The 20,524-nt window shown below is 42.3% G+C and overlaps 1 long non-coding RNA gene across 1 annotated transcript in view; it reads left to right on the forward strand.

Moving 5' to 3' along the window:
• Positions 1 to 2,004: 2,004 nt before the first annotated feature.
• LOC104683919 overlaps positions 2,005 to 20,524 on the forward strand; it is a 30,847-nt gene continuing 12,327 nt past the window's right edge. The window contains exons 1-4 of the long non-coding RNA XR_002043541.3: positions 2,005 to 2,178; positions 4,025 to 4,121; positions 6,145 to 6,500; positions 13,711 to 13,798. This is a non-coding gene — a long non-coding RNA (uncharacterized LOC104683919). The remainder of the gene's footprint in view (positions 2,179 to 4,024; positions 4,122 to 6,144; positions 6,501 to 13,710; positions 13,799 to 20,524) is intronic.

Here is a 20,524-nt window from a genome sequence, read left to right on the forward strand (position 1 = left end):
AAACAGCCAGTACTCATGCCAGGGAACATCATAAGATTTATTTGGTGTCAATAAAAGAAAGAAATGTTTTGACAAAACCAGAATATTTTACTTGGGTTAATTTTTTTTTTTAATAATTCTTTATTAGATGATAGAAAATTAAAATGTGAAGTCAAATATTGTTGTGTCCCCTCAAAAAGTTGGCATGGGTTCTTTAGCACGGTCAGAATCTTTCTTCTAGCTTTCCTCCAAAAAGAAGCAGTGCCAAAATCAGTTTGATGTTATGAAGGGTTTTAGTGTTGATGGAAGCACCTAACTGATAGTCAGGGTATATATGGCTATCTCTGCTTCTAACATTACAAAAAAACTGACCTCCAGGTGCTCGTCTCTATGGCTTTCAACTCAATTTGCAAAGTTCATGCTTTGCTTTAGGTTTACAGTACCACGAAGCAACATAAAGTTCAGGGACGATTGGATTAGGTTTTGACAAATATGAGAAAAACATTGAGATATAATATTAAAGCGGAAGGAACTCCAGGAAAGAGCAACTGGAGGTCTGTTTTGTGAACATACTGAATATGTGGCCACAGCTGCAGCATATTCAGACTGTATAAAGTCTCTAACAAAAGACATTATGTAAACTTTTTATTTGAATAGGAAAAAGAGTATTTGACCTGCATTCTTTTCTCATTAAGTATATTTTTCTGTGCGCATTCTGTTGGGTTGGTTTTTTTTTTTAATGCTAATGAAGAATTAAATTGTTACATCTTCAGACTAATGACTCTCATCAAGATTATTTTAACAATTCTTTCCCAGCCTTTCCAAGTCCTGTTTCATGCTTAGGAAACAGAGAATTTTAGCTTCCATGTCTGCCTTTGGTATTTCTACCAAGTGTAGATTTGTGACATGTGCTGCCATGTCCCAGGGTACATAAAGCTTCACTTTGGTGTCCTTGACATCTTTGGTCCTTTTTGTGGCTATCTCATAATTCATGCAAGTGATGCCATACAACTGTAAGTTTTTCATGAGGTCATAAAACTGATTTATAGAGGTTTTCCCATAATCTCCAAGCAAATTAAAGAAGGTTGATGGAGCTATGCAACTCACTGTTGCCTCAACAATGGTCTCATTCAGAAATGACACTGAACAAGATTGAGGTATTAAGATATCAAGAATGTCCTTAAGAAGCCTTGTCTGTAAAAAAAAATGTGATGCCTACAAGAAGGGCTGTTTCTTCTCTACACTTAGTTGATTTTACTCATGGCATCTACCTTAAGATTAGCCAGATAGTTTCTTCCTTCACTTTCTACTTCCAATTAGAAAAGTCTGATTAATCCATTGCAGATCAGCACTTACAAAAATAATTTGAGGTTAATCTCCTTTCCCTTCTGAAATATTTGAACTTTTAGATTATCCTTTTTACAAACAGTGTTTTATTTTGCTTTTCAGCTTTTAAAATAATTTTACAATAAGTGAAATATTCCAATAAGGGAAAGTTCTAATTCCAAAAATTCCAAAAAAGGAAAAGATATTTATAAATACATACACATATTTGCACACACACACACACACACACACACACACACACATATATCTATATATATATATATATCTAAAAATATAAACATATATATCAAACTATGTATCGGTATATCTAAAACTGTGGGGGTTTTACATATATAGATATTAAACTATTTTAAATGCACATATATAAAAACTAGACACAAACCTCAAACTCTACTTTCGAACTGTTAAAAGTGGACATTTCATAATTGTGGGAACTTTATTCTTCCATCTTGATTTCTGAAGCCATTTGTGAAGCACTTGCATTTTGACAGAACTATATAGTCCAAGAAAATGAGCTTTCACTAAACTGCCTCCAAGTTCAATATATGCCCTGTGTCAAACTCAGAGAGAGCTTCCAACCTCTGTGGCTGGGGCTGAGTGCCAATTACACTGCACCCAATGGCCTATAACTGTCTTTTTTGCTTCTGTGAATATTGCTTTTCTAGTTAAAATCTTCGGGACAGCTTGAAAAGTATTTGCTACTATTGCTCTGGAGTTAAAAGTTACCTTGAAAACGTTTCTCCATGGTAGTAATTGAGGTGATTCTTCCATCGCTTCTCAAAAATGGCAGTGTATCATTCCTATCTTTCCTCCTCAAACTCTGCCCAGCAGGTTTCTGAAGACCTTTTTAAGGTGGGTGTTATCCTTTTTATTTTCTTCTTATTTGAATATTTCATCTTGAACTTCACAGGGAGATGACTATCTCCCAAGTGCGTGAAACCAGCCAGGAGTGTTTTATACGCACATTCTAAAGCATTTGATGCAATCTGCACTGTGATTATACATAAATAAGTACAGAAAATCTTTTTTAAATCACCTTTGTATTGGAATGAGTGGGCTTTTACCAAAGACGTCATACAAACTGAGAGTTCTAAAGTTCAGAAATTCAAGCCCTTTAAAGCATATTTGAAGAAAAACCTAGGAAACATACACATTATTAGTTTTATTATTAGAGTGAAGAAATAATTGTTAGAATGATTTCCCGAGTGATTTAAAAGTGCTAATAGAAGTACTGAGCCATATTCTGACCACACAGTTTTGTAAATTGGAAGTAACTTAATGATATGAGTCCATTAAAAGGGAGATGGCATCAACCTTGCCATATTCAGGCACAGTACAAAGAGATGTAAGTACTTAAATAAAAGACAGACACATTACAGAACTACAGTTCAAGGCAATACTGCCTTATGGCCAGTGTATTGCAACAGGCTGTAAAAGAAAGTAATGAAATCATTAGATGCTGTAGATTAGATACTGCCTTGCATTCTATTTTCTGTTTACATGATAATAAACCCTTATTAATATCATCATCCTTGTTATTGTTCTAGTATTGTGAATTCTTGTAGTCTTCTCATTATTTTCTTTAAAGCCTCAGATGCTGGAATCAGGTGATCATCAAGTAAGTTTCCAATTTCTTTTTTTTTTTTAATGTAAATGTAACATCCTAGCTTTCCTAGTTGAGGAAAGAAGTTCAAAAGCACACTTTGAGTGCAACTCAAATTATCTAATTTTATGTAAGTACATCAGATGAGTCAAAGCACAAAATTTATAAAATCCAGGCAGTGTGTGAAGCACAGAAGCTGCCCTAAAGGTCCCAGCATTTAAATTAAACTAACTCCGTTGTCGCCAGTGCCAGTAATTACAATAAGCCTGGCATTTCTTGTTACCCTGTGAAATTACCTGCAAGGCCTTTTCATATTGTTTCCGTGCTGTTGTTTTCATGCTCAGCAGAGCATTAAGAGTCAATGATGGGCAGCTCTTGTGTTGGACCGTGAATCGTGGGGCATTTTGCTTTGGACTCTATAGAAAATCCTCAAGGTGTTTATTGACAAATGCTTCCTACAGGCTGCTGTAATAGAGAATTCTCCTCTCTGCCCGCTCCCCAGTTCCTACAAGGCCAATCTGCTCCACATCTAGGCACGCTGTTGCAAAAAAAATATTTTTTTCAGCACCGTCTGTAATGTGCCTTCAACAGGAGCTATGGATCAAGCGTGCTCCAGACCAAAGGCACTCAGTCCTCCAGCTTGGAGCTGTGCGCTGCCATTTCCCCTCCATTTGTTTCTATGGAGCTGACTGTGTGTGCGGTCATCCATAAGGGTGCTGAGATACCCTGGAGAGGGAAGGAATAGCTGTAGCTATTTTTCATTATTATATACTTCACTTCGTAATAAATGAGATCCATAGCATGTGAACACCGCTCTTGTAGATCATCATATCAGCAAGCACAAGGAACCTTATGTGCCACAAAGCTAAATAAAATAAAGTCAGTAATCCTGAGAAAAATAGGCTGAGGGGAGACGGCTGAGTGTTCAGGACTGCACAGTGCATCCTCTCAGCCTGAGAATGACCTCAGGACTTGCTGCAACTAGAGAATGGGTAGTTTTAAAGCTAAAACCATGGTCTACATGCCTGTCTCATCTCTATCTCTATCCATATACGATGCAGAAATATACAGAATTGCATTTCCATTGTCTTGCAGGTGTCTTTGGGATAACAGGGACCAGCAAACAACTTGTGACCCAAAAGAGAAATAGCAGCAGTAGCAACAGGACTCTCCTCCAATGCTCGTGATGATGGTGAGTGTTGAGTGTCTCTATAAAGCAGAGCAGATCAGATGTGGAATTTTAAGACTAAGTTAATGACAAACCTAGTTTTGCAAAAACCCCATGGTCTTGCAGATAGGGAAGGTATCTGTCTGCAGTGCAACACAGCAGAGCTGGATGGTCCTGCTGAGAGTCCAAAGTGAATTTCTAACCTGTTAACCTTTTGACCAATAACCCAAAGATGTGAGCTATTGAATACCTAGTCAGTGCTAAGAAAATTATGGGTACCTATTTCCTGAACAGCAGTTATAATTCATGGGAGGAACTTTTATTTCCATAGGCCAGTGATGTTTTGGTACCTTCTGCCTTTGCAAAATGATTAATTTATTGGGAGGCATAAGGAACAGGTCCTAAAGCTGGGTTTGGCGTAGACAAGTGTTAGCAGGAGGCTCCAAAATACCAAAACTTAGTTCTGAAAACCCACATTCAGATCACAAAAAGAAGGAAAGGATAGATAGAGAATAAAACGTAGCTCTTTTCTGGAGGAGAGGACTCTACCTTACAGTTTATTTGGCATCATAACATTTGTAAAATCACAAACAAAAATTTACACTTACACAGTTTTCCCGCTGTTTCAAAACAAAGTGGTTTTCTTCACTGTTTGCCTTGGGTGTGAGTTGAGAGAATTCTGGTTTGGTTAAACTTTCTGCCTCTCAGATAAAAAACAGCAGCAATTTTCTGCTTGAATTTCTCTGTGACTAAGTCCATTGATCATCCTTTCTCTCTGTGAGTGAGGAGTGTGTTTTCTCTTTAATAACTACTATCCTTCTCCCTGAATATTTTTTTCTCTCCCCTTCACTTGTTTGTGTTGTGTTGGTCAGTCCACTGCACTATTCCTCTGAGAGACAGAGAGAGCGCAAAATTGAAGTTATTTTATGCTTGGTCTCCCTCGGTCCCAATTTTCAAATCTTCATGTCAATTTTCACACATCAGTGTCATATGGCGAATGCTATGGAAATTTCAGTGGGGTCCTTGGGAGACAATTTATACATGACCCCCATTCCCTCCCCCAACCAGGCTGCAGACCCTGCCTTTACAAAGAATAAGTGGATTTATAATTAATGTGGATTTTAAAATATAAGTACATTAAGAAATTTTCCCATTTGTTTGCCTCTGTTGCGGTATGAGTTCAAAGGAATACAAGCTCTCTCCCTTTCTCCCTTCCCACCCTAATAAATTGGCTCAAGTTAAGTTAATAAAAATTACATCATGTTGAAGTAAAAGATCAACTCATTAAAGTTAATACTTCACTTTTTTTCCCTAAAAGTTATGCTCATGAAGGTTTATCAATCAACTAATTTGGCAATCACCAGCTAGCAAATGCACTCATTGCCACCTACTTACATGAGCAAGGTTAGGAGGAAATGGAACATGGATGGGTAATTACATCTTCTTTTAAACTAATGAATGTGCATGGTCTTAAGAGTCCTTGGTGAGTAAAATTCTAGGAAGAGATACAAAAGCTCAGCTGACACCAGCAGAGAATTTCAATGCTTGACCTTAAAATGGGCCTGACATCAGAAAGGGGTGCACATCCCTGCTGCATTTTACAGCGTTAGTTATCCTCTGTGGGACAGAAAGGGATGACAAGTTTTTCAGGTTATATCTCAAAACATCTTAAAACTTAAGTCATTCATGAGGAGACCTAAATTGCACCCAATCCCCACTCTTTAGATTTTACTTAAAGATGGTACCAAGGCATCACATGCACCTGATTCTCTGTGTCACCCATGACCAGCACCTAAAGAAAGATTTTCTAACATTATCAGCCATGAAGTTTTGGATTGTTTACTTTAGCTTGTTCTTTTTTTCCTTGACAAACCAGCAAATAGTAACAGGGAAAACCTAATGCCTGACTTTGAAAGAACTCTGTCTTCCCTCCCATTCTTTGTGGACACTCAGCACCTCTTTCAGGTTCCCTGCTCTACCAAAAAGAATTTTTTATCCTTCAGTCCCTTATATATCATTCACCTCATCTTTGTCTGATTTTTTTCAGTTTTGGAAAACTGTCTTAGGAATTGCAGTGCTGGTAGAATTGTTGAGGGAGTTTTTCTTCTGAAAATCTCTGGGGATCAGATTTGGGCTTTGCAATGCAACATCTCATCCAGGAGATGTAGAAATCAGAATCACATCATCCTCTGATGTTTAAGTTGCTTCAAAGCCAACTGCAATGTGTACAACAACACATTGAAACCCTCCACCAAGCCGCCTTCCCTGGTGATTTTGTGAGCAACCTCTGGATGAGATAGCTTTATTGGAATTGTTGTTCTTCTATGTGGCCAAAGGGAAGTGAACTGGATGAACATTCTGCTGTGCCACACAGACCAGCCAATGCACTCCACGTGTGTGCAGGTAAGAACACACTGTAGTTTGAAGTACCATGACCCTCGGAAGGGCTGTAGAAAATATATTTTTTTGGCACGCTGCCATTTTGCTGCTGGCTGCAATCTTATCACCTCTCCCAGTCTAGGTCAGGGGAACCCCCAAAGAACAATTGAAGAGGAGAAAAAGAGCATCCTTTAGGTCCTGGGGCTGCCCCATCCCCTAAGGTGCTGTTGTCTCTGGAGGCACTACTCAGGCAGAATCAGAGAGCTGATGGTCTCTGCAGGGATGGTCTTATGTAAAGCTGAAAGTTGTAGGAAATGTTCACTGTAAACCATGTGAAGACCTCCGTTTTTTGCCTTGCTGGAGAAATCAATCTTGGAACAGCGACCAAGATTGTCCCAGTTTTTCCAGGACATGCCCATAGCACTCTTCTAACAAGTCTTATGGTGGTGGATGAGGCGCAAACTCTGGGACAACTTTGCACCACACGGTCACAAGACCACGAGTTGAGAGCTGCAAACCTGTTGTTACCAGCTCCACTGAAAATCAGAATTGCCTGTATCTAGGGTTAAATGAGGCATTTTCACTGCTGGAACAGCCTGCCTTACGCTGATGTAGCTGGCAGAAGGATAGAGGCGTCAGCTATATTGTATATATTCCTGTAAAGACAGGGGTAATCCACCAAATCCAGGCACTGTAGCACATAACTCAGAGAGTGGGCACGTGCCTCTGCGTGTGTGCATGCACCTGGGTATGTGAGAGACAGAGAGATGGGATATATGGGGAAATACATGAGAGATGAGACTGGAGAGATAATTTCCAGAAAATACAGCAACCATCAGAAACTCTGTCTTTCCAGCTGGAGGGTTTTGCAGTGCTGGTACTTCCCTCCTAACTTGACAGCTCCACTCTTAGCCCAGCTCATAGCTGCTCCCTATAAATTTAATTAGAATGGGGGTAGGGGAGGAACAAGCCTGCACAGCACTTGGCACAGTGCTGAAAATAACCAGCTTTAATACCTTTGACATTGAAGCACCTGCTAAGGGCACAGACTGCTGTACAGCTGACCGACCCTGCTCTGGTGACAGGATGTGTCACTTTGCTTGTCCTCACAACATGCAGCCCACCCCATAACCCAGGGGATTGCATGCATGGCTCTGGGGCCAGGCATCTCCCTGAGCACCACAAGGCAGCACTGCACACTGGGGGAGCAGGGAGGGACGCTGAGCACCCCCGACCATGTGAAAAGGGAGCTGCTCAAGCACTGCAGTGGCAGTGTGCCTCGTGTATTTCATTTTTCTCTCTCTGATGTAGTGGGCTGTTTTCTGTGTTTGCAGCTAAGTGCTGCACTGCAGCCAGACGTGAACATTTCTGTTGGCCCAGCTGGCCCCTTGTTTCAATGCTGTTCTCAGGGCTCTCCCTGGGTAGAGTGGGGAAGTAAACAGATTGGAACTTTGCCCACACATATATATTTAATTGTGAGCTGATTTTATGCTAGGGAAATATAATAGACCCATCACTTCAGGCAGACAACTCCCAGCTGAGGCAACAGGTTAGAGATTTTCCCCACTTCTGGTGCTTCCTGAGATGTAGCAGCTCTTATGGATGTAGGGACTCCTTGTCAGAGATTGAACCTTTTATACTGTTTCTGATAAGCTCTAGGCAGTGTGGAAGCAAATTAGGGATGTGAGGGATATTTGACCTCTTTCCTATGCATGCTGCAGGGATCTGGTTGTGTTTGTGGCTTTGGGTCATGTTTGGAGACGTCCCAGCTGTGAAGAGAAAGTGCCTGAGCTCCTTTCACAGAGTCCAGCAGTGACACAGTGTCGGGATGCAAATGAAACCCGGACCACATCTGACACTTCTGCCACCATTAAATGGCACTGATGCTGCTGTTAGAAACACTTCTCAAAAGCGTAATTTGATTTTTTTGTTTTTTAATTGTGTTTGAATCTAACCCAATTTTAATTCAAATCAAGTTAACCAAATTCAAATCAAGATCAGATTGAATTCCCCTTGAAATCTGAGGATATTTTCACATCCTCCAGGGAAGGACTGAGTGGACCTGAACTTACTTTGAGGAAAAAAAGACTACGAGTGTCTTGAAATCATCTTCACAGAATCATGGAATACTTTGGGTTGGAAGGGACACTTAAGGTCATCTAGTCCATGAGCAGACAGACAGTGAGCAGAGGGACTTCTCCAACTAGACCAGGTTGCTCAAAGCCTCTTCAGATCTGACCTTGAACATTCATCATCCTCTTTCTTTTCAGAGTCCCTCTGCCATGCCCCACTCTGCCTAGCTGTATTCTCTGTTCCAAAGCCTTGGAAGCAGCTGCATTTGCTCAGACCTGAGGATGAAGCAGCACAGGCAGCCTCTGAGCAGGGCACCACGCCAGGCAGAGGGGTGCACGCAGCCTTTGCATGCACTGTGCAAGACCTTAGAGGGCAAGACAAAATCCATTTTAAATATGCAATTGAGTTGTGCAATTTTCAGCCTATTCAGGCTTAGCAAATGCCTTCAAGGGATCAGACTACCAAGCACCACAAGTACAGTTGTGACTATGCAACATTCTGTAATGCAACAGCTCTGATGTGAAGTTATTACTGGAGGCACCGTGTTGATACCTGTGTTAAGCCTCTGAGCATTGCCCAGTGTGAACTATGTGTTTCCACAAGACTGAGCAGACCCAGACAGAGCTGATTGCTCTTGCAGTTAATAAAAAGCACTGCACTTTCTCTCTTGACAATCCCGACACCTGAGTGCTTCCTACGTATGACAGTTAGCACATTCTGGTTGCTCAGTGGCCTGTGAGAAATGAGCCTCTTCTCAATTTAGTTCCTATCATCAGACAAGCAGTACACACAATAAAAAACACACCTTGACAGTCAGCCCCCAAAGTAGCCCTGGGGACTGCAGGTCCGAACTTCCCTTTCTCTCATACGCAAAGCCATAAACCAGACGGAATTTATCGGGCTGGGCTCTGCTATTTCCTTCAGGTAAATCAAGGTAACTCCACCAAGGTCAAAGGAGTCACTCTGGTCAGTGCAGAGTAGCCTGGAGGAGGGGAACCTCTGCTGACCCCACCACGTTTCTTTTCTAGATGGAGCTTGTCAAGCCCTCCTGACTTGCATTGGTGGCCATAGTCTGCCACAAGGTCTCAATCAGAACAAGGTAAAAGCACTGCCTCCACCCATTCGCTGAGCATTTGGCCCAGGAGCCAACCTTTCCACAGCAAGGAGCACCAGGATGGGTTTGATGTCCTTTTTTTCCCGGAGAGTGAGGAAGGTGCAGGGCAGGGGGGCTGGAAGACTGGACCGGAATGGGTGGATGGTGGCTGTTGTGACAGCCTCTGCTCCAGCCAAGCCCAGCTCATCAGGTCATGTCAAATGGAGCTAATATAAATGTCAGTGTGCTGCTTTCAGTTGTGAAATCTCTGTTTGTTGTACTGCAGTTCATTTTCCGTCTTCCAGCTCTATGGATGCTATCAGCTGACATGTCTGGCTGGTATCCTCTGCCAAAAATATATGTGCTCTCAACATTTCTCAGGAGTTGGGTTTTTTCCCCCCTCCCTGTGACATGCTGATGTCGAATTTCTTCCTGGCTCTGTGATACACAAGACTGTCCACACCTACCAGATAATGAGTTTAACATTTCAAGGACAGAAGCTCTCAGTCTCAGTGAGACACGGGGTGGATGTGCAGGCCTGATTTGGGGTAGGTGCCAAAGGTGGCAGGGGGGCTCTTTTAAGCTTTTTTAGCATGTTCTCTTTTAAGATAATCCAATCCAACAGAAACAGATGTGTATAGCTCAGAGTAGCATCGGTGTTCTTGTTACAATTAAATACTATGTTGTTATTAACAGTAACTTAAAGCCCTCTCCCATTGTTCCTTGCTTTTAGAAGAAATTCAATGATCTTTTTGCAGGTCAAGCTGGATCTGGAATCTATTGTTCTGCCTTTCCTCAGGTTTGTCCCATCCTGGCCCTCCACTGATACAGTTATCAGGTCCACTCCACTTTCTCCTCCACATCTGAGTTATCTGCCTCCTCTCTCCTGGTGATGCCCTCTCTTTTCTTCTCTTCCATACCCTGGTCCTCATCTCTCATATTTTCTTCCAAAGGCATTTTTTACTTCTGCCTCAACTTTCCCCTTTTCCTCTTTGTTTACAGTAGTGTTCTGGCTCTCACTTATTTTTCTAAAGAGAAAGATGAATCAGGTTGTTTTTTGCTTCTTTCTCCCTTTGCCATCAGTCACAAACATTTTTCTTCTTTTCTTACCCTTATAACCCAGAAGTTTAATTTCATCTCTTGATCTTTAGTTTCTGCTCTCATTCCATTTCTCATGCTACTGAACCTTTCACTCTTCTGTGTTCTCCAGCTCTCATTAATACAATGCTCTATTCCATTTGAAAGCATTTCTCTCTGCGTCTGTTTGCCTCTCTGGAAACCCTGCCCCCTTTCCTATCTAGGATTATTCAAAGTGATTTCTCCACCTTCTATGTACATCCCACTGAAATTGCTCTCAACAAACCCTTTCTGTATTTCTCAGGCAAAACTTGACAGCAATTTGCCAGCCGCAGCCTCTTGACCATTAGCAATTTTTGGCATTATTGCTTACTTTTTGAAATCTGTTCTTCTGAGCACCCAGGTCTCAGTCTTTTATCGATGCTGCTCTGGTGGACTGCAGGCTCTTCATCATCTCCCCACCCTCCAATTTCATGTTAGCTTCACAAATATAAATCCTTATTCTCTTCCATTCTGATCCCATACCTTTCTCTTGGCAAACTTATCTGCATATCCAAGCTCAAGCATCACATCAAAAAGTCTACTCTGGACTTGTTTCTTCTTGTCCAAAACTGACATTTCATGCAGTGCCTTTGACTTTTACTCACTTACGGTGAGCTGTCATCTTAAGCTGACCATGAATTTCCAGCTTCTTCCTCACAACATCTTGCCCCTTTGCATCTCTCTTTTTTTTTTCTATCATGACCTGGAGCTCATATTTGTTACTAAGGCTTCAAACATAAGGAATTTTTTCAACTGGCTCACCTCCCTCTAATTTATTACCTAAAGAATATCTATATCTTTCTGAGTTTTAGTTTCAAGAAACAGAAAAGATGCTGAATTTTCTGGTGCTCCACACAACTGAAACTCTTACAGAGGTTTAGAATTACTTGGATTTTATCTGTGGAAACATTCTTTATTTTTCTGGACAAATTGAATCACATGTACATTTTTCCAAATTACTCTGTAAATGTAATTTCTCCAGCTTATCAGTGTGACCAATGTGTTGCTGTTTTGGCTTCCTTCTTGTAAAGGAAGATATTTCTCCATGAGAGTTCTTCTGTTTCAACAAGTGCAAGCTATTCTTTACTTTGAAGACACTCTTCTGCCTCACTCTTTAGCTTGGTCTGATGAAACACTGCTGGTCACAGTCAGGAGAAGGTCAGAGGGGCATCCAAGGAGCCAGAATCCTTTCCACCCTCCCAGGCAAGCTGGCTAGAACAGACACACTGTTTCCCTATGACAGCGAGAAGTAAATCTGCAAAGCTCTTCTCTTCCCTGGATGCAGCTGCATTTTATGCTGGTGCATGTTCTCCTGCTATGTTCTCCTTTTGCCAGTTCCTCCTCCCCTGGTTTTGTTTCAACATTTCCTGGGATAAGAGCACTATTTTATATTTTTACAGCACCAAGCACAGCAGCTCCCTAACCTCAGCGAGGAGGACTGTGAGATGCCTCGTGCAATGCCGGTAATCAATAATATAAATTAGAAAATGGTTATGAGATGGCAGTAGGGGAGCAGAATGGTACAAGAATCAGAAACACTGTTCCAAACTATGTTTGAGACACCCATGCTTTGACCTTGATAACTGGTGGATCAAATAGGAGTTGGACTTGGACGATCCTTCTGGATCCCTTCCCACTAAGGATATTCTATGATTCTGTAGTTATTACATTAATATTTGCAGAAATGTAGGGTCACCAAGACCAGAATCAGTTCCTCTGGCCAGTGAGTGACAGCAGTGCTTTTATTTTGGCAGGCCAGCATCATTCCAGCTATCAGCACAGGGGAAAAACATGCACACACACAGCACTCTCCTGCCCGTGGCAGCCAGAGCACCCTTCAGACATCCCACCTCACCTGCTGACACAATCCTTCAGCGCCCACCAAAATCAAATGCAGCTAATTGGAAGGTGGTGACAGCTAGGGGACTGCTGGATTTGCATGCTAATTCCTCTATTTGAGCATCACACAGCCCAAGTACAGGTAAAATGAGACTCTGCATTTCATTCCAGACGATTTCCTGCCTTCTCCACAGTATCCAGGAATACACACACACACGTTTTCTCTCTTGGTCTGTCCTGAAGCCAAAAATCAGCTGGAGATTGCATTACATGTCCTTTCCAAAAGGCTGGCCAACAACTTCAAGGGGCAACATTTTTTTTTCCTCTTGTTAGGACAGGGCTACAAACTGCAGCTGTAGATGAGTCTTTAGAAATCACAGCAACCCAGCTCACGTGGGGAGAAGAGAGGTCCTTCCACAGGTTGGGTTACAGCTTCCTCATACTTTATATGCCAGGGCTTAGGATGGATCCCTGGCTCTTGTATCACACGATATTGTTGAAGTTTTGTTTCGAGTACCCAACCTCCTCCCCTGTTCTACCACTGGCATCTGCCCCTGCTCTAAGTCTACCAATTATTTCCTTTAAGTGTCAGAAGCACACCGCATGCACTGAGATATAACCTTTCTCCTAGTTGATGCTGTTAAACTACTACTTGAAACTGAAGTCACAGTTGACAAGTGCTACTTCAGTCACTAATAACTACTTCAGACGTGCTAGTGGTGTCTTGGCTCTTAATGCTGTGGCTCAGGGCTCAGGGAGTGTCTTTACAGGTCACTTAGAGCCATCCATCTGATCTGAAACAAGATCAGTCAATCTCTCCTCTGGCTCTGTGCCTTGCTTGCCAGGAGACTCTCTCTCCACCTCCCCAGGGCTGCAGCAGTGGCATATCTGGGTGGCTGTAGGGGCTGCCCAGATCCCAGAAGATCACATTTTGGGACATACCTGTGAGCCACAAGCTGAGTTTTTCTGTTTGCAGCCAAGGAAAAGTGAGGGGTCCAATTCCTTGAGGTTGAATACAGCAATTTCAAGGGAGAAACATCTCCTTTGCTTGTCCACATCACAATTTACTTTTGTTTTAATCTTTTTTTATTTTTGGGTTTTTTTTAAAAGCAGGTTGAACACCTTCCTGAGAAAAACAGGATTTCTGCGTGGATGGAGGATGAGCACTCAGACGCACACCTGAACTCTGCAGCATCATGTAAGGAATAGCTTTCCTTTCCTATCCCACTCCCCTTTCTTCAGGCTCAGCTCCTTCAGTCTAATCAAAGCATGAGGTATCTCAGACACAGAAGATTCACAGTTTGGCAGAGGTCACAAATATTCCCTTTATATTTTGGCACATTTTTGGCACAGTGTTTGGATAAATTTGGAACAGAGTAATATAAGGCAAGGCCATATTGTCTGGGGCACTGAGCTCTATGCCCTGTTACTGCAGACAATCCTGTAAGAAGCGTTAAGTCCAGAACAACCTCCACTTTTCCATTGTCTCCTGCACATAAGAAGCTACAATGTGGTATAACAAACTGGGTCTGGCTTTTCAACAGAAAAAAGATATGTCAGGTTTTAAGTCTCCTTGACATGACAACATCTTCATCTAAATCGTGAAGCCATCCTTTGGATAGCCCAGCCTTGGTCTAATGTCTTTTAGAAAATGATGCTCATTTAATTCCTGAAATGTGAAATCTAGGTCTCAGGTCAAGAGCATAGATGTTGTTTAGCTGAAAAATTTAGATCCATCAGACTGTCTGCAAGAGTCTGCAACTTTTCAAACTTTAGATTGCAACTAGACTCTTACTGCTATACACAGTCTTTTGAAGAGTAGGATCTAAATAAAAATACCCTTGAAGTACAGGGCATTTTTTATACTCCCACCCTCACAATTTTTTAGGAAACAAAAGACTTCTTCAGGGCCACAACTTGTCTGCACAGAACAAATAGCCAGACCTCGGCTAAAACTTTATTCCTTTTTCACTCTATATCCAGCCCTGAATTCTTCCCTCAGGCAGGATTTTGATGGGACTTGATGGGAGAATCCCCTAAGACAGGCAGGGTCAGATCACACAGATGAAGGGACTTGACAATATGGGAGATATAGAAGGACCTCAGCGAGAGTAGGGCAGCTACTTCATGGGAAAATACACCAAGTTCTTATCTTAGTAATTGTATGGACAAATTAAATCTAGTCCCAAGCAATCAGGACTCACCCCTTCACTGTTAAAAGATGACAGACCTCCAGCCAAGACACATATCCTTTGGTAGCAGAGAGTGATCAGCTCTTGCCAGGCAGATTTCTGGCTCTCATAAAATGTGCTGGTTATGGGCAGGATATTTCTACGACACAGGGAAATTTTTATCCTCAATGGGAAACACAGCTGGGCTGAAGGAAAGCTTTTGTTGCACCTGTATCTAGCACAGATCACACACACACATATGAGCTTCCAGAAGGCAAAAAAAGTCCATTCATGTGCCAATTGTGTCTTTATATCCTCTCTATGTGTATGAATTTATGGTTGTATGAACAGCCATATCCAGTTATTGAAGTATTTGATGATCCAAAGTGCTCAAGGCCTTCTTATTCCATCTCATTCACTGTTAAAGTTCTGCACAACCTCTTTACTGGCTTTCAGCCTGCCATAAATACAAATGACTTGCCAATAAAAGCTGGTATCTCCCTCTGTCAGGAGGACTATAGCATCGTTGTTATTTAAGAGGTGGCAGTTTTGACACAATTCTTATTTAAAATTTGTAAAAGGAAAAAAGATGATGTAATAAATCTGTATGTTTTTCCTAAGCAGCCACTGAAAGTGGATGCTCTTCCCCTTTCCAAAAGCACCAGCCATTTAATGTTTCCTAAGTTGTTTTTGCATGAATTAGGGCGTTGGAGTGAAGCACTGTCAGTTACAAAACCACGCTGTTGTCTCCAGCTAATTTTGTGTTAGTAGCTCTTTGAAACTGCTAAATCTAGTTTTTAGTGTATGATGATTTTGTTTAGTGATGGTGTAAAACAGCTGCTACTTTTCTGATGAGTTGCCTGTTTTCCATTTTATGTCTCTGCAAGATGTTGGGTTTCATCATGGCCCTGTCTGAGAGGCAGCTGAGAATAACCTGTAAAATCCTCCAAAACACAACAAAAAGCAAAGGTCCCCAAACCCAGGAGTTTGACCACCCACACAGCCAAATTTCAGAGTGATCAGTCCTCTGTCTTTACTGGTGCCCTCAGACCATCTCAATGCTCTGCTAGAATGATGTAAATGATGAGAGCAGGGTGAGCAGGAAAGCAGGGAACTTGCTGCTCCAAGAGGACAAGTGAGAGGCCATCCAGAAGCCCCAGACTGTTTCTGGGGGGCTGGTTCAGATTAGGATGCCCGTGCTGTTTGTATCCTTGCTGCTCATGCTGCTGCTCCCACCTCTCTGCCTGGTTATGGCCAGGAGGATGAAATTATGGCTTGGATGACATTATGGCTTGGGGTGTCCTTCCAAAGTAATTAATCACTCTGCTTTCCTCAGATTCTGCTTGCAGCCACTGCTTTTTGAGTGTCATTTTGCCACTGAATTGCTTGGGTGCCAAACACTTCCCAGGATGTGACTGCTCCTGGCCGTCAGGAGATGGGAGCAAGGGCCAGACTGACCATGACAGCTACCCCTCACTAATATTTCAGGGGGCCTCTCTTAAGTAAAATCCCTATTACCTTTGTGAAAGGTGTTTTGCATTTGGTGTTTGCCAGAGGTTCTCATGAGGAACCACTTAGTGGTCACCCTGTAGGTACTTTGCTACTGACTTTCCCATAGAGGCAAGCAGCCCTGCTTTATTCAGTGGCAGAAAGCTGAATGGTTGTCTTTCATCTTGCCTTATCCCCTGTATCCCATGGGCTGGCATTTGTTCCATGTGCTCCAAGCAAGAAAATGGCAAAACACATAAAGGAAGCACTCAGAGAGCTCCTCAAAGAGGTGAAGACTAGGATCTTTCCAATAATAACCTGCACTTCATAAAAGTATCCTAGATTTTGGATAGACAAATTGGAAGCAGCTTGTCTCCCTGATTCTTCCTTCCCTTTGCACTTTACACTCCTCCCCAGCATGACTCGCAGGCTTTTCCAAAAGCAGTGCAGCCCATTGAACAGCGGTGGTCTAAACTGTTACGAAGATCTTAAACTGCTGAATTGTTACAAGCTAAAATTGATTGCAACTGAGCCTGTGAACTGAAGTGCTGGAAACAGCACAGAGAGAAGTGGGGAAAGGTACAAAAGATCTTGCTTTATTATTTTGGGGGGGTTTTTCTCTTTCATAAGATTTCCAAACCATTTTGCCTTGATGAGTTCTGCATCTCTCTCAATAATCACTGGACGGTTTTTCCTGCTATTTTCAATATAAATGGTATTCTCAGTTTGTCTTCTAATTTGCTGGTCGCAGTGTCATTTCTGAAGAATTCTAAAAGTCTGCTTCAAAGTCAGATCCAGAGGAAAAATCAATGATGTCAGATCCAGAGGGAAAAATATGAAGATATTTACTCCCCCTCAAGCTAAAAAATCCCTTTTTTTGCTTTCTGAAACTAAAAATCCTTTCTCAGCCTGTTTCACTCTATTCTGCCTTGATTTTATTTGCACCCTCATCACGAGAGCATGTGAACACCTCCGAGTAGTACATTAAGCAATGTGACTAACATCTGTCACGTATAGTTTACTCGCTGTCTCTCAGCATCCTTAAAATGAATTTAGTGCTTGTGCAGGATCAATAGTGCTGGAGACAGACAGTCTCTGTTCAGTCTTGGAGCTGGCACAGTTTGGGTGAGACCCTTGTGATGGTCCCCCCAGCCTGCTGCCCCTTTGTCCCCCGAGTGCCAGCTCATGCACTGGGGAGCACTCATGGGGAAGCGGCTCTGCACCAAGTTTGTTTCCAGTGGGACAGAGAAATCCAAGTAATTTGGGGAATCAGATGAGGCTGTCAGTGTTTCCCAGCTCTCAGCTGCTCGCTGAGGGATACACGTATGGTCTTGTGTGCCTGCTGTACTCAGGAGCCCAGATGGATCCAGCATCACTGATTTTCCACGGTTTTCTGCCTTCCTCAGGTGGCTCTGCTTATTTTTTAGCATCAGTTACAACTTAGGGCTATTGATGGACAAGGATGCTGCTGTTTCTCACCATCAAAACCTTCTCTGCCAGGTTGCTTTGACAGTGTTCTCAAACACTTGAAATCGGGTCAATACAGGTCCCATGCTGAACAGAGCTGGGAGCCCTCTCCTCTGTATCCAGCACCATGAGCAAGAACTAGGCATCCTGGGGCACTGTAATTTCAAGCAATATGTTTTCTTAATGGGACAAATATGCTTTGCCTAATTTTGCTTTCAGTGCATGGGATTGTTATTGCTCAGCGGCCCCACACAGGTGTTTAAGCAGTTTTGTGGCAGGATTTTCCAGTAGCAGCATGAAGTTTTATTGACTGTTACCTCAAGAGTAACTTCAGAAGAAACAACATCCCCAGCTGGTTGTGATGGATACATGTGGAGCTGTGGCAGAAAACTCAGGAGCCAGTGACCTCTCTGTCATGGTCTGTCATATTTTGGGTAAGAATGCAAAGCAACTGTAAAAGGACACTGCTTTTCATGCAGTGAGAAGAATTAGGAGGGATGAAGTTACTAAATTACTTGTTTCCCCTGAAAACTGTTGGCTTGTCCGCTCTGATAATATGAGCATACTGAGGATAGGTCAATAAGTAAAATAAATTCCATACTTTGCAAGGATTCTAGGTTGTGGGGTTTAATTTGGTCTATGCGTGTGCATTAAATGGTAGAGTAGGGGACTCTGGTCTCTGTGTGGTAACCTAAATTATAAATTACACAGCTTTTGACACATAAGAGACATCTGACCCACAACTTGCCCTTGTTCCAGTTCCATAGTAGGTCAAAACCCAGGTGAGCACCACTAATTTCTCCTCAGTGCCACCAGCCTATACCTTGCCATCCATAAAAAGCAGACCCAGGTACCTGGCTGTTTGGAAACCCAGCAGGCTCCTGCAGGACCCACCCAGGGCATGGTCCAGAGCCTGTTTCTCGGGGTAATAGCTGAGATTGTGCTCCACTGTTAGCAGAAATGGAAACATGAGCTATCCGATCAAGAGAGATAAATACATCTATTTCAGAATACATAATCTTACCACATATGTGAAGTAGTTTAATCATTAGCAAGTTGTCAAGCATTTATTGAATGGAATTAGCCTCTTTATTTCTGGTCAGGATCAATCTTTTTTCCCCTTCCCAGTACAATGAATGCTTATATGTTACACATTGCAGCGTCTGGGGCAGATGACACTTGCCAAAGGGTTTGATGATCAATTCTGATACAAATCTGACATGAAGAAACAGGAGAGAGTCTGCATCAGATGAGCAGTGGGAGAGATAAATTCACATTTAATGCTTCTAAATGTCTGTGCATACTATATCCATCTCAAACACAGTATCCAAAAGCAAGCACAGTGCACAAGGATGATGCTTGGATGAAGACATGGGCAGAGTACAGGGGTGAGGATGGCATTTCTCAGTGGAATATTGTAGAACTGTGGGATTGAGAGTCTAGTTAGAATTAAGTGTGATATTAACTATACAACTATGGGTCAGAGAAATGGCCTCTTGTCTACCAACTCTGTGATACAGAGGCCATGGGCAGAAAAAAAAGACTTTCCATATTTTTTATTCACTAAAAATCTCTGTTAGATTTGCACCTCCAATCTGGAGATGAAACAGAGACCTATTACCAGTCCCAGACCCTGGAGCCATGCCTTCATTTACCACCAGCCTGCTTTTCTCCTCTCCCTTTCCCTTTCCAAGCAGGGCTGTATATGAGTATTCTTATTATTTCTCCCCTCACAGTTGCTTTTTCCTTCCCACACCTGCCAACATTAGCTCCTTTCTTTGACTCACGCTGCTGTACAGCCTAACGCATGTGATCTCCATGCCAAGATGTTATTTAATTTCCCAACAAAGTTCTTTTGGCATGGAATGAGCTGAGCAGTAAGAGCACAGGAGGTGAGGCATAGGCAGGGGCGGGAAGGGGAACGAGGAGGAGCAGGGGCTCAAATTTATGCTGCTTCTGGCTTCACACACCCAACTTGTGTTGTGTGTGTCCGGGGAGCAGCGTGGGTGGGGTGGAGATGGCAGCAGGGGGTTCATCCATGGCAGGTTGCTGAATCAGGAACCCTGACACTTGTGAAGTACTCTGTCAGGAACATTAAGTATCCAAAAGTGATAAAGCTTCAATTTGCTAGTCCATTAGACTAATTACTGCAATAATTAAGTAACTACTTGATTAGAACTAATGGGTACCTAATTATCCAGGAGAAAAGTATCAGGTGGCAATTATCAGGTGGCAATTAATAGACTGGAGTTAATGTCTTAGCACTGTCTTTGTATGAATTCATAAGCAAGGTAAAGAAAACAAACAATAACTTATTAATATTTATTGGTGCCACAGTGTTTTTCAGCTTGTTTCATTTACACAGAACCAATTAGTGAAAAGACAGTTAGTGTTGCAAAGATGTAAAGTGACTGAAGCAGGAGTTTGATTTTAAAGGAACAGGATCACATTAGCACTTATAAGCAAAGACAAATGGGTATCAGCCAGGGACTTGATTCTGGTGCTATTAATTCATCAACAGAAGAAATCAGAGTAATTGAACTCAGTATTAATAATGAAACACACAGGAAGGCAGCTCCTGTCTTAATGGGGTTCACTTTAGTTTTGGTCCCTCCCTGGGTCTTCATCAGTGTTTTCTACACTGTCCAGGAAACGCAGGGACACCTCGGTGAGTGAACAGGAACTTCCCGCTGGCAGGGGTGGGAGACACAGCAATAAAATCCTCCAGATCAGTGCTGTGAGCTCTCTAAAGGAGACAGATTCCCTGAGCAGCTAAAGCCTGGGTGCAACACAGATTC

The sequence above is a fragment of the Corvus cornix genome, chromosome 10, assembly GCF_000738735.6.
Source record: "Corvus cornix cornix isolate S_Up_H32 chromosome 10, ASM73873v5, whole genome shotgun sequence".
NCBI lineage: Eukaryota > Metazoa > Chordata > Aves > Passeriformes > Corvidae > Corvus > Corvus cornix.